The following is a 13,283-nucleotide window of genomic DNA, read 5'->3' on the forward strand; positions in this document are numbered from 1 at the left end:
TTGCAAATTTGCATTAGCATGTTCACAAGGAAACCAATATGTGGTATGAATATCGCTCCCACTTTCACATCTGCCCACGTGCTCCAGACAGGGACTGGGTAAAGCTGGCTTCCAGCCCTGATCTCCTCCACCACCCCCAAGGAGTGCACATTTTTGACAGAAAATCTGAAGTTCTCTGGGATGTAAAGTTAGGATTGGCTCCTGTTCCAGATACAAGGTCAAACAAGATTTCTGACTGGCTTGCTTCACAAGGTTCAATAACCTTTTACCTCTTTGGCATGATAGCATATACATGAGATCATTAGGAGACAGTTTGTTTATTTAAAATCTAAGCTCTTTACAATGCATTTCAAGATAAATATAATCACTGAAGAAGTTACACAGCTTGAAAATACTGGCACTATTCTTACAACAGTTCTTACAAAACAAGTTTGCATATGATCCTTTTTAGGGGTGGGTGGAAGATTCAAGACAGGGTTTCTCAGTGTAGCCCTGGCTGTCATTTTTTTCTAGACCATGGCTGGCCTTGAACTCAATGAGATCCGCCTCCTTCTGCCTTTCTGGTGCTAGGATTAAAGGCGTGTGTAATGATCTCTTGATTCTTCTGATTCAGGTAACATATTCTCTATTCTTTTTTCCTCTTTCTCATCTCTCTTTTCTTGTAAAGTTCATAACCATCATCCAAACTTGTCTTTCTGAAATTTGAGACCCAAAGCTGGTATAGTCATCTTTTCTAGTAAGTAAACAGGCAGCAGGCAAACAATGCTGAGTGCTGAGCTTCCTGAGGCTCTGCTCGGAGACAACTTCCTAATGCAGTAGTCCTCAAGCCAGGAAGGCACTATTAGCCATGATGACACTCAAGCCATGGTCATCCCTGACTGCCTCTGAGCCTGTGCATCCTTCCCACTTCTCATTGCTGCAAACCCAAGTGATCCTTTAAAACAGCAACTCTTGTCTTCGATGTCCCTGGGTTGGAAATCTTGCAGTGTGTCCTATCATCAACAAGATGGTGTCCAAACTCCTTTTAAAAAGCACCCCATGTTCTTCCGGTTCTGAATCCCACCTCCTACTCTAACCTGATTTCTCAGTGTCCACCCCCGCTCCTCATCCTTGGATTCTTCTCTCCGTGAACTGCAATTTCAACCGAGTAGTTTCACGATGTCAGATGACCACAGAACTCTTAAGTTACTGATCCATATTTGAATGCTTACTACTGTGTAGCTCTGGTTGAAGAAGAAACAAATAATTCATAAGTCCTTGGGTTTTCACTTCCTGAGATCCTTGCCCACTGGCTTCTGCAGTGCCTGTGGACCACCACCCACATTCTGCTCGCTGAACAAGATGCTTCTTATGAGCTAAAGCAGCACATTCAGGTCGCCAGAACCACAAGCGGGAGAGTGCAAGGTATGGTCCTGAGTCAGCCAGTCCCCTGTTTCCCTTAGAGCATCTGAGCTGTTCTAGTCCAAAGTTTGAAGAAAAACAAAAAAAGTAAGAACACAATCGTTCAGGTGATGAGGTATGCACTGAAATTTCCCCGCTGTATCTCATATGACCTCACATAAGTCATTTGCCATGGTTCTCAGTCTCATCAAAAACTAGTGAGCAGCTGAGTTTTCTAGGGTGTGTGTTTCTCCAGCTGGGACACGAGCAATTACTTAAATGGTGTTTGGCAGTGAAGGCGCCTGAGCCCACACCAAATCATACTTTAACAGGAGTCAAAGAAAATGTAGAGAAGCAGAGAGAGCCAGGGTTAGTAGTTTAATGGCATCTAAAGTCAATCTTAGGTTTACTAAGGTTCAGAATTTATCAAAGGAGATGATCCCCAAAGCTCAGGCTCTGACATGCCCTGAGCACACAGGCCAGGCTGCTGTCTGTTTTCAGATGTGTTACAAAGAAACAAAACACTTGCCAAGGATTTTTGATAGAGTTTCGAATTTTAATATAAAATTTAGGGTTTTATTTTTTAAAATAATGATGAGGGGTTCCAGGTAAACTATAAACTGCACCTCATTCACTCATTGGCATTTCCTTTCTACTCTCTTGAGTTGGAGGAAAATGTTGTGGATTTGGTTTAATGCTTGCATTATGGGTTCCCAATTTGCATGAGAATCCCAAGTGTGAGCTGCTAAAGGTCCCTGTCCCAACTGATTCTAATTGGTAAATAAAGTTGCTGGGCAGGGAGACCAAGGGGACTTAAGGTTTTCCAGGCAAGGGAACCAGGGAAAGGATATAGAATTGCCATGCCAGGCTTTGAGAGCCATGGAAGACAGAGTACCAGACATGTAAGAGCTTTGAAAGACAGAATAGGTCTGGGTAGCAAAGACTGAATAATTTCAGTAAGTAGTAATTCAGGAGTATGAGAGTGGAAGCATTAGCTACTAGTGGAAATTTGAAAATGGCCCTGCCACTGCACTGTTTAAGACATGTTAAAATAGAAGGTGTGTGTGTGTGTGTCTGTGTCTGTGTCTGTGTCTGTCTGTCTGTCTTTCATTCAAGAATCCAGAACATGTTGGCGGGTGGTAGGTTGGTGAGAAATACTCACTGCACAGGCAAGGCGATTTGAATAGAGCTAAGTAATTAATATAACAAGATAAATCTAAAGTCTCTAAGATTTCAAAAAGAGGACCCAACCCATAGCTCATTTTGACTACCTGCATGCTAGTCAAGCCGTTTCTTTAGGACTAAATGTCTCATCCCCTTCCCTGCATACCAATTTCAGCCATGATGGGCAGTCTCAGGGCAACTCAAATCCCTCTCACTATCCCACCTGAAGCACCTGTCAAGTGGATTGCTTCATTACTTCAAAATAAAAGCTGTATTGAATAAACTACACATTTACAGAACTCACTGTTTAAAAGTACTCAATTTACTGCCTTTAGGATATTTTCAGCGTTGACCATTGGTCATTACTGCTTCATTGTTTGTTTGTTGATATTCTTACTAGTGGCCAGTTTTCCTTCTTTCAGATGTCCACCCTGGGCAACCACTAGTCTTTCTGTCTCTGTGGGTTCACCTATTCACATTTCCTAGAAGCAAAACCATGTAATAGTTGGTCTTTTGTGGTTGTATCTTTTTCATTAAGTATGTTTCCAAGGTTCACCTATGTTGTAACATCTATTAAAGTGCTGTTTCTTTCTGTGAATGAACAATATTGTTTTTTATGGATACGCCACAGTTTTGAAATCCATGTATCCATCCATAAACTTTGTTTCTATTATGGATGGTGCCATTATGAACTTCTCCTGCATGTGAGTTGTTTTTATGCTGTAACCACTGGCTTTTCTACCTCTGTATGGCACCATTTTTATGCTCCTTAAGCTGATTTAAAAAAAAAAAACTGGAAAATTAGATTTCTTTGCACTAAGTTCAATCTGGAGTCAACTGAGGTGAGGCAACTTCTTCCTTGTCAAGTCCTTGAGCTCCCACAGGGAGGGCTACAGGATGATTAGGATCCCAAGGACAGCAGTGAGTCAGCATTACAGAGTACCAACCAAGCTGAGAACTCTGCATCATTTGCCCACAGAGTCCTTTCCACAACTCTTTCAAGCTGAGATCCTTTTGCTAATGAATTGCCACCTGATGGGAACATGAGTCTGAGCCTCCCTCCTTTATCAGATGCCAAAAGTCTGTGGTGTTTGTCTCAACTGAATGTAGATGTGCAGACCAAAAATTCCCAAATGTACTTTTTATAGAAAATCTCATTTGCAGCATCCTTCTGTTTGGAGAGTCTCGTTTCTATGCCAAGCAGCCATAAGATCCATTGGCCCCTGGGACTCATAGTTACCATCACCAGGTACTCATGGAAAAACTCTCCGCCTTACCATTTCTACCAAGTGGCCAGGAACCATTCAAGGGGTTTATTCACATACAGACAAGGGCTGGCTCATCAACTAGCAAACAACAACAGCAAACAAACTTTTATGGCTACTGCTAATCAAAAGTCTTGTCTATCTCATGACAGAGCTAGTGAATGTACAATGGGCCACCCTGAATCAGAAACCAATTAAGGTTCTCACAAAAATTAAATTAGAAAATACTAACAAGTGGTAGATCTTCTTTCTCAGGTAAGAATACCACTCTCTGAGCTATGATTTATAATTGGCAGCATTGGCAGCGAGCAGCCTATAGTGCCTATTCTTTCCTGCCGTTTGTCACAAGCAGGATCTAGTATGCCTAGAACTTCACTCCCACTGTATGTTACCTCAGATGTATCTTATACATAAAGTAAGTAATGCTCTCTGCTGTCTACATTTTACAGACTTAAGAATCAGCCCTATAGAGATAATACTTCGTTTAGCCTAGTGTTGAATATATGAATATCTGCATGATTATGAACATCAGTGAATTCATAATATAATTAATGAATTAAGTGAAGGGTAGGTTGGACTGTTCTAGAAATTACCTAATAATTAATGATTTTACTTTCACCATAACAATAATTAAGTGAGTTTACCCTCTCATTATTACTACATACCAAACCACTATTTTCCTGAGCATGGATCTAAACTACTCATAATTTTAGAACACTTGTAATTTTCTTGTCTGCAAATTATGCTTCTTACTGTAGAGATCTTTGACCCAGCTATAGCTATTACGTCTGTCTACCCCTATCTTCTACTATTTATAAGTTCTTTGAACTTGAAATAAACTTGAGTTTCAAGCTTATTGTTTCCATGTTTTTTTCACTATGAAAATAATATGACTCTAGAACATTTGATGGAACCAAAAATAATAGAAATAACTCTTCACAGATAAACGTGATAGCTCTTTTGAGAAACAGCCTTAGTGAGTGTCCAGAGACAGGGTATTTCCTTGCTGTGTTTTCTCAACACATTGATCCATTGAGAGCATTACTACATCTATGATTCTGTTGCTCTTATGTACAGAGCCATATTGGGGCAGTCTTGCACTTGGTCAGAGTTTGACTTTGGTCAAGGTTAACTTCTCCCAGTTAGCCAGGATCCTGCTCCACCTAGGGTGGAGTGCACGTAGTAAAGGTTAAGTTCATTGTTCTTCCTGGTATAGGGATTCCTGAATTAAACAGGTGACCCACCCAGCTGCCGGAGCAGTCAAGACGAAGACCTCCAAGATAAGCTAGACAACTTCCACCGGAACTCAGCCTGGAGTCTGGGGGGAGGGTTTGCCCAAACTGTTAAAAGGTCCAGCGCCATTAAAGTTTACGGCTTCGATCAGTGAACATTGACTTAGCCGTACTTTCTTTTCGCCGCTCTTCCCTATGACCCCAAAATTCTTTCAACAGGTAACCCAGTTTACATGTAGCTGCTGGCGGCTACATAGTGGCGCCCAACGTGGGGCGACCTGGCACGAGAGAATTTCTTGAGGTAGCCCTATCCAGCGAAGCTTCGTGGAAAAGGTGAAAATTAATGGTGTCCGCACGGTAAGCAACATAGAGGGCAAAACTAGCGCTAGTGAATTCGTGTCTATGGTTGTGAGTGCAGGAATGGATACAGTTTTTCAAGCATACTGCGTGGACCCAGCGCAGGACTGCTTGGGTTGATAAGATAGGGAAATATGGGGAAGGAATTTGGTAGGCATTTGCCCAAAGCTCGTAAGAGCTGATTTCGGCGAAAAGAAAGGGGTTTTTAAAAATAGGCATATGTCCACAGCTTCTAAGAGCTGTTTAAAGAGGAAAATGGATGCAATTGCTTAACAAGCACGCTTAACTTTCTGTGTATCTTTCCGTGTTTGTCCCGGTGCACCGACCGACTGACTGTCTATGTGTATGTTTATGTCCTCTCTGTGTCTTTGTGTGAATGACTGTTTCATGTTAAAAAGAAAAAATTGGTAAAGATTACATCTGCTGGTAACCTCTTGAGCTAGCCACAGTTTGTGTGGGGATTGATTCAAAGCCACGCCGCGACAGCGCAGCTCACTCAAGAGGCAAGCGTGGCTGGGGAAAAAGCCGCTCTTAAAGCCCAGAAACCTCGAGATTTGGGAAGACTTTGGTTTGGCTTGTGAAATTCATGTAGTCGCTTTATACATGTTTCTAATTGGTTTTAATGATATAAGGCTTTACATTTCTTGACTAAAGAGTTATAAATTAATTGGTTATTATGTAAAAGGTATAGTGTTATTAAGAAAAGGTTAGTTTAACTAACTACACGTGGCCTAACGCCACTCATGCTTTGTTCTTGTTTATAATTGGATTTAAAGGTATATTTTGCATGTCTTGACTATAGAGTATTGGCTTAAGTCACTGCACATGATTTAAAAGGTATAATGTTATTAACAAAAGTCAGGTTAAGGCTGGTAGTTTAGGGTAGTCGCCATTTTGAACACGTGGCATGATGGTTAAGGCTGGTAGTTTAGGGTAGTCGCCATTTTGAACACGTGGCATGACGATTAAGGCTGGTAGTTTAGGGTAGTCGCCATTTTGAACACCACATGGCATGACGCAATCCAGGAAATACAGGCCTTTAAGACGCTCCTAAATTGGCATGGTGTTTTGTGTGAATCTTGGCCTGGAGATTGGATTTTAAGATTTAAAATAATGTCTCTTTAATAAGTTACACTGGCAGACAAACCTTGTGCTGTAAAAATGTGTTTGCCATTGATTTTAAAGAAAATAGATTGTTTAAAATTGAGATTTGCTTCCAAAATTACAATTGTGCTCTAATATTGCAAGAAAACATTGAGTTACAATAAAAATCAGTGTGTCATTGGCTACAGTTTTCAGTTTGCAGGCTCGTAATTGTTAACATTTTGTAATTAAGATAATTTTGAGAGTGATACAGCTATGGGTTTTAGGGGCCCATTGCCACTTTTCCACAAGTTTATAGGCTACAATGGTAGGAGCAAAATTTAACCCTCCAAGATTAAAAAGGAGATCTCTGTAGAAATGTATTTGATATCAAGTAGGTTCCTTTGACCATGAAATTACAGGTTTCTTTTGTTTAATCCTCAAAATGTCCTTGCAGGACAGATAGTTTGGGTCTGGTCTTAGATAAAAGGCTCAGATTAGAAGATATTTACATTTGAGGAATCTCATACAAAGTCCTTGCCAAGGACTCAAGGTGGATCCTAGGGCAGATAAAAAAAATTTACATTTGAGTTAATGCAAAGCTTAGAGCTGCCTCAGGGGAAGCTAGTGAGGAAGTTTTGAGAAATTGTTTCTGCCTTACAGGCCCCACCTAGGGAGTGTTTGGCTTTAAAAAAAAAAAAAAAAAAAAAAAAAAAAGGTTTTTGACTTATCCAGGTGTGGGTTAAAATGCAGTTCAAATCTATGAAAGGTCAAGGAGGCTATAAAAGCATTAACATTTGGCCTGTCTACTCCCTATAAAATTATTGTAAATTTAAAGGGTTGGTTTTTTGCTTTACATTCTGATAATTATAAAAGCATTTGCTTCTAATTTTAAAGAGACAACAAAACAATTTCATTAGAAAGTTTTGCCTCAAGGAATGGCTAACAGCCTTATGTCTTGTGAGAAAAAATGTTTGTCTCTCTTTCAATACAGAAGTTAAGATCTTAAAAATTTCAGTGTATAATGTTCATAGAATGTTTGTTACAGGCCCTTGCTCCTATAGACTTTTAGAATTTTTAGGTAAATGGCTTTCAAAGGTTGTTAAGATATATTAATTGGCTTTATCTTATATTTACCTCATTTTAAGCTTGCCACAGAAGGTCTTAAACCTCTGTTTTCAAGGTAGGAAACATTTGTTCCTTGCTTCAAGCAACAATCAAATTTATTATTAATGGTTGGTCTATTACATGGCAAGCATTTTTAGGCAAAATTAATAATTGTTATCCAAAAGATAATTTGTACTATCAGATCGCATGTTTATTCCTTTAAGTTTCTCCCTGCTTCAACACAGATACCTGAATTGGGTGCTATAGCAGCTATTTTTAAGATGTTAAAGGTCAAGCTTTTAATAATAGTAGATATACATAGCTCATGGTTTATAATTGCTTAAAATTGGTCCATTTTTAATACTGCTAATTTTTAATTTCTACAGTTTATACAAATGTGATTCAAATTTCTAAGAACAAAGGATATGTTCTCTAAATGACTGTCCTTTAGGTATTTGAAATAATTTTATATTTTGTGCACATCAAATTGTAAAGATTTGTTCTTGATGTCCTCAATTTCTACCTCTACCACGTAATGGTGTTAATCCTAGAGGACTTAGTTATTACAGATAAATGATATTCATATTTCTAATTTAGAAGATTAAAAAATATGTACATGTGACTAATGATTCATTTTTAGGCTGTCTAGTTGCAACTGCTCTAACAGAAAAAGCAACTATATTTTATATAATTACATAGTTATTGCCTATGTTATGGTTTATACTTTGTGTTCCAACTTAAATTAATAAAACAATATCTTCTTGGAAGAAAGAAGAGAGGGGAAATTGTGTCCCTGTGCATATAATTTAAATTATGCTTGCATGTTTTTAAAAAAAAATTTTAAAAATTTAGATGCCAAGAAACTCCTTGCTAAATGTATATGACATCTTGTAATTAGACATATTGATGTCTAGGTGAAATGAAGGAATTCACTTACTAACATATGCCATGATCCTGATTTAATATTGGGGGAGAAGGCATGTCCTCTGTTTTTTCCACAGAATGCTGCAGAAGATATGCTGACTGTGCTTGCTGAATGCCCAGACCATGGTAACATAAGAGCTATATTGGGTATATGTTCTTGACTTACCTCAATTGTTAAATGTCCCAGGTTAGATAAATTGCCTAGCTTCAAGCTTTTAGACTTTGTGGGACAGAACATGGAGACTGTTATGCTAGCTTAGGAAAAATTAATTAGAAGAGTTAAAATGACTCTTCTCCTTATTGTGCTCAGCTGACTCAACCATAGACTGGTCTAGAAATAATTCCAATATTGAAGATTCCAATTTTGAAGATGGCTAACAATCTTCAGCCAGCTGTGTTAATTTAACATATAGTCTCCACTTTTCCTGAGAAGTAACAGCTTAATTCTTGATTCACAAGGCTACCTCTCCCACCTCAGAGGCCAAGCTTTGGGTCCTTAAAGTTGTTAATTTACAACTGAATTGGATACTTCTGGGACAAGTTAATCCTATTCCACCTTTAACTCTTGACCTTGTCTGTTAAGCAGACTGGCTGTCTCCACCCAGGCTCACCTGGATGGAGAGATTACATGTCTGTTAAAGACACTTGCAGACCCCCCTGGCTTCAAAACTTACACAAGTGGATCTCCAAAGAGGGAGCCACATAGAACTCAGATCTATGTGTGTTTGTTTATGAACAAACATGGGTACCAGCGAGACGTGCGAGGCAAAGCACTGCATGGGGAGGTGAATTTCTGCTTCTGAGTCCCCAGGAAGTACACCTAATTGCATAGGGGTTAACGTCGAGAGGCTGTCCTTAAAATAATAAGGGAGCCTATTACCCCTCCTCTGAAAAAGACGTTATACAATATTTAAGAGGAATTACGGTCAATGCTTCCCCTCCTGGTTAAGGCCCGCCTTCTTATGAAGGATATTTATCCACTTGTTTTCTACCTCCTCGTGTTCAAATTAATAAAAAAAGGGAGGACATGTACAGAGCCATATTGGGGCAGTCTTGCACTTGGTCAGAGTTTGACTTTGGTCAAGGTTAACTTCTCCCAGTTAGCCAGGATCCTGCTCCACCTAGGGTGGAGTGCACGTAGTAAAGGTTAAGTTCATTGTTCTTCCTGGTATAGGGATTCCTGAATTAAACAGGTGACCCACCCAGCTGCCGGAGCAGTCAAGACGAAGACCTCCAAGATAAGCTAGACAACTTCCACCGGAACTCAGCCTGGAGTCTGGGGGGAGGGTTTGCCCAAACTGTTAAAAGGTCCAGCGCCATTAAAGTTTACGGCTTCGATCAGTGAACATTGACTTAGCCGTACTTTCTTTTCGCCGCTCTTCCCTATGACCCCAAAATTCTCTCAACAGGTAACCCAGTTTACATGTAGCTGCTGGCGGCTACACTCTTATCCTTTGGTCTTGAAAAGAATTTGAGTCCCCTGTAGTCTCCCCCCCCCCCAACTTTGAAATGTGAGGTTGTAAGACTCTGGTGAACCTTAGCTTGGGGGGGCAGGGAGGGTTTACTGGGAGACCCCCGGAGTGAACCACACAGAGCTGGGAATTGATGCAAAAAGCAAGAGGAATTTATTGTCCCAACACATTGGGGTCATCCTACACCTGAAGGAGAGATGGTAACCCCCTGCCCCCAGCAGTCCATTTGGTCAGTCTTTATACAGTTTTTCAGAGCAGCACCTATTAGGCACAACGTGATTGGCAGAACTTTTAAATTGATTGGTTTCTAGGGAATGAGGTGGCAGGGTCTGTCCTCTAGAGCATGTACATGCTCTAGACCTCTCCCACCCCAACCCCCAACCCCCAACTTCCGCAGGTGCCTGATGGTCTGTCTGCCCTGCAGAATGTGTTTACCTGGTCTAGGCCTTCTCCACCAGCAGGTGGCCAGTTCATCCTGTGGAATGTTAATTAGCTTTCCCCTCCGGAGGGGAGGGGTCTGGTGGGATTTTTCCAAAAGGTCCCGAATTCATTCCCCCTTTTCATTGTGCATGCTTCAATCCTGAGGCTATTGTGGATACTTCTGCAGCTCACATCCCTGGTTCTCTTACTTAGCTCTTGATGTCTTTGTCTCAGGATCATCAATTTTACTGTACCTATATGATCTTTAATAAAAGCAACTAAGCGATTTACAGTGTGTCTTAGTTGGGGTTTCTATTCCTGCACAAACATCATGACCAAGAAACAAGTTGGGGAGGAAAGGGTTTATTGAGCTTACACTTCCACATTGCTCTTCATCACAAAAGGAAGTCAGGACTGGAACTCAAGCAGGTCAGGAAACAGGAGCTGATGCAGAGGCCATGGAGGGATGTTTCTTACTGGCTTGCTCAGCCTGCTCTCTTATAGAACCCAAGAATACCAGCCCAGGGATGGTACCACCCACAAGGGCCTCCCCCCTTGATCACTAATTGAGAAAATGCCCCACAGCTGGGTCTCAAGGAGGCACTTTTCCAACTGAAACTCCTTTCTCTGTGATAACTCCAGCCTGTGTCAAGTTGACACACAAAACCAACCAGTACACAATGTAAGCACCAAAGGTCAGAAGCAGGAACAAAATGATCAGGGGTCCTAGCAATGTAGAAATCAAAGTAGTAAACCAGGGGAGCTGTTGAACCAAGCTCAAGCATCCTTGGGCTTGTTCCCTTTCTCTCTTTCTCTTGGCTAGTCCCTCTCGTACCTTTGCCATAGAATCTTTAACCACCCCTGAGTGGTGGAGGTAAAAGCAACATTCTTCCCTTAGGACTGCACAAAGCCCTCCCTGTTGTAGAAAGAGTAAATCTAGACCACAGCGGTTCTGAAGGACTACTGCAGAGAGGGAGGTTAGGGACTCTTGAAGGCAGGTGATTGATCCTCTGTATGTCTAAGGCAGCCCTGAGTAGCTTTTGCCTTGTAAAATACCAGGGAAGAAGTCCCTGTCTCTACCCGTGCTGAGCCCAGTCCTTGTAAGAGAAACTGTCAAGGCAGTGATGAGATCTCGTTTGGTATGGTAGTACCCACCCCATCTATCTAACATTTCTTCATAAGGATGGTAAACCAGCCTGGGTATGAACCGAACTAATATACAAAAATCTCTAGATATATTCAGGACACTGAGGTGTACACAGGGGCGTGAGCCCAGTCAAGCAAGCCCACCATCCCTTCTCGGGTGGGATGACATAGGAAGCAGTCTGAGCAGGGGAATACAAAGTATTGTAAAGGGACCAGTGGGAGGAGGGGACATGGCCCAGACAAAGTCCCTTACCAGTCACTGCCTGTAGGGTGAGCCGACTTCTGGGACTATTGGCAGGAAGAGGACTTGTTAGAGAGGCTAATATAGGGGGAAACAAAGGCAATTCCTTCATAATATGGGGGAGCTATATTATAGCAAAGCCAGAAAGAGTGAGTAACTTCAGGCCTGGATTCATTGAGTACTAGGAAGGTCTTACTAATAAGCTCAGTCAGGGGGGCCAGTTCTGAGGGACCCAGAGGGGGTGTTCCCTGGATGTTGGGGGTCATGACAGTAGTTGACCCTACTTGGGTTGGTGCCGGGGGCTTGGGCTTGGGTAGCTTATAGGGGACACCCATAACCTCCTTATTGGGTCCCACAGAGATGGTAGGGGCTTCTATCTTGAGTTTGATGATAAAAAGGAGTTTGTGATCATATCCATCCTGGAATAGTCTGAGGCCCCATGTACTACCCTTTAGCCATCTATCTTTGGCCTCCTTCCCTTTCTGGGTAAACTGCACAGTGATCAGGTTACAAGAAAAGTTGAGGTATTGACCTTCTCCGACCCATGTCCCTGAAGGCTGTTGTCTTCCCCAGGAGATGTCAGGACGTGCCCCTGAATGAATGCTCCTTAATGAACTGTGATATCCCCGCCCTCCCCCCCATCCCTGCAATTACCCAGGGTTCTAGTAGATGTCTCTGGAGGTCTCACAGCTCCAAGCAGCACAGTAGATGTCCCCGCCCCCGCCCCTCCCACCGCCACACTGATGGACTAAAGACCTGTATTTCTTATCTCTGGGGAGTACATAAATTCAGACCTCATGCAGGTACTCTCTTAATTGGGGGTGTCCGCATCCTATGCCCCTCCCTCCCAGCCCCTTTCCCGGGCATGGTATTGGCGAGCATGAGGCTTTCCCGTGACATTCTGGCAAGGCCCCCTTTACCTCTTGGTTTGGGATGTCCCAGGTGTCCAACCCAACTGCCAGATCACACAAGTAAAAAGTTAGGGGCCACCAGGCGAAAGGGGGCGGCCTTGGGTTACCCTAGCTACCTCCATCTCCCGTTAGGGTTGATGATACAATCCAAGCCAGTCCTGCGGGCTGATGAGGGCTAGATCTAGTCCCTTATGCCTTAGCAGAGTCAGAACCCCCATCAGGGTCAGGAAATTCTTCATCCTTGATGGCTCGCCGAGTGATCTTGAACTTTAAAGTGTTGCTTGCCTTGTTTACGCTCCAAGACGCGTGGTCCGCAGGGGGTGGACTGGTCACTGGTTTCACGTGAGAAGCATGTGTACAGGCAGCTATGCCATCCACCTTTATGGCCATAGGGGTCGGTCGTCAGCAACACCAAGTAGGGGCCCATCAAGCAGGGTTCCAGGGATTGGATCTGTCAGCGAACATAGACAGTGTCACCGACCTGGAACCGATGTGGCACCTCAGCCATTCCTGGAGCACAAAGGGAGACGGCTGGGACCATATTTCTCTCTGAACTGCCTCGAGGGCCACCAGTCTTTTGA

At 42.3% G+C, this 13,283-nt stretch overlaps 1 long non-coding RNA gene across 1 annotated transcript; it reads left to right on the forward strand.

Moving 5' to 3' along the window:
- The first annotated feature begins 5,258 nt into the window (after positions 1-5,258).
- Positions 5,259-9,954, forward strand: LOC127692940 (uncharacterized). Its single transcript, XR_007979545.1, has 3 exons — positions 5,259-5,398; positions 8,590-8,638; positions 9,687-9,954. It is a non-coding gene; the product is annotated as an uncharacterized LOC127692940 (long non-coding RNA).
- Positions 9,955-13,283: the final 3,329 nt, after the last annotated feature.

The sequence above is a fragment of the Apodemus sylvaticus genome, chromosome 9 (genome assembly GCF_947179515.1).
Source record: "Apodemus sylvaticus chromosome 9, mApoSyl1.1, whole genome shotgun sequence".
In the NCBI taxonomy this organism is placed as follows: Eukaryota; Metazoa; Chordata; class Mammalia; order Rodentia; family Muridae; genus Apodemus; species Apodemus sylvaticus.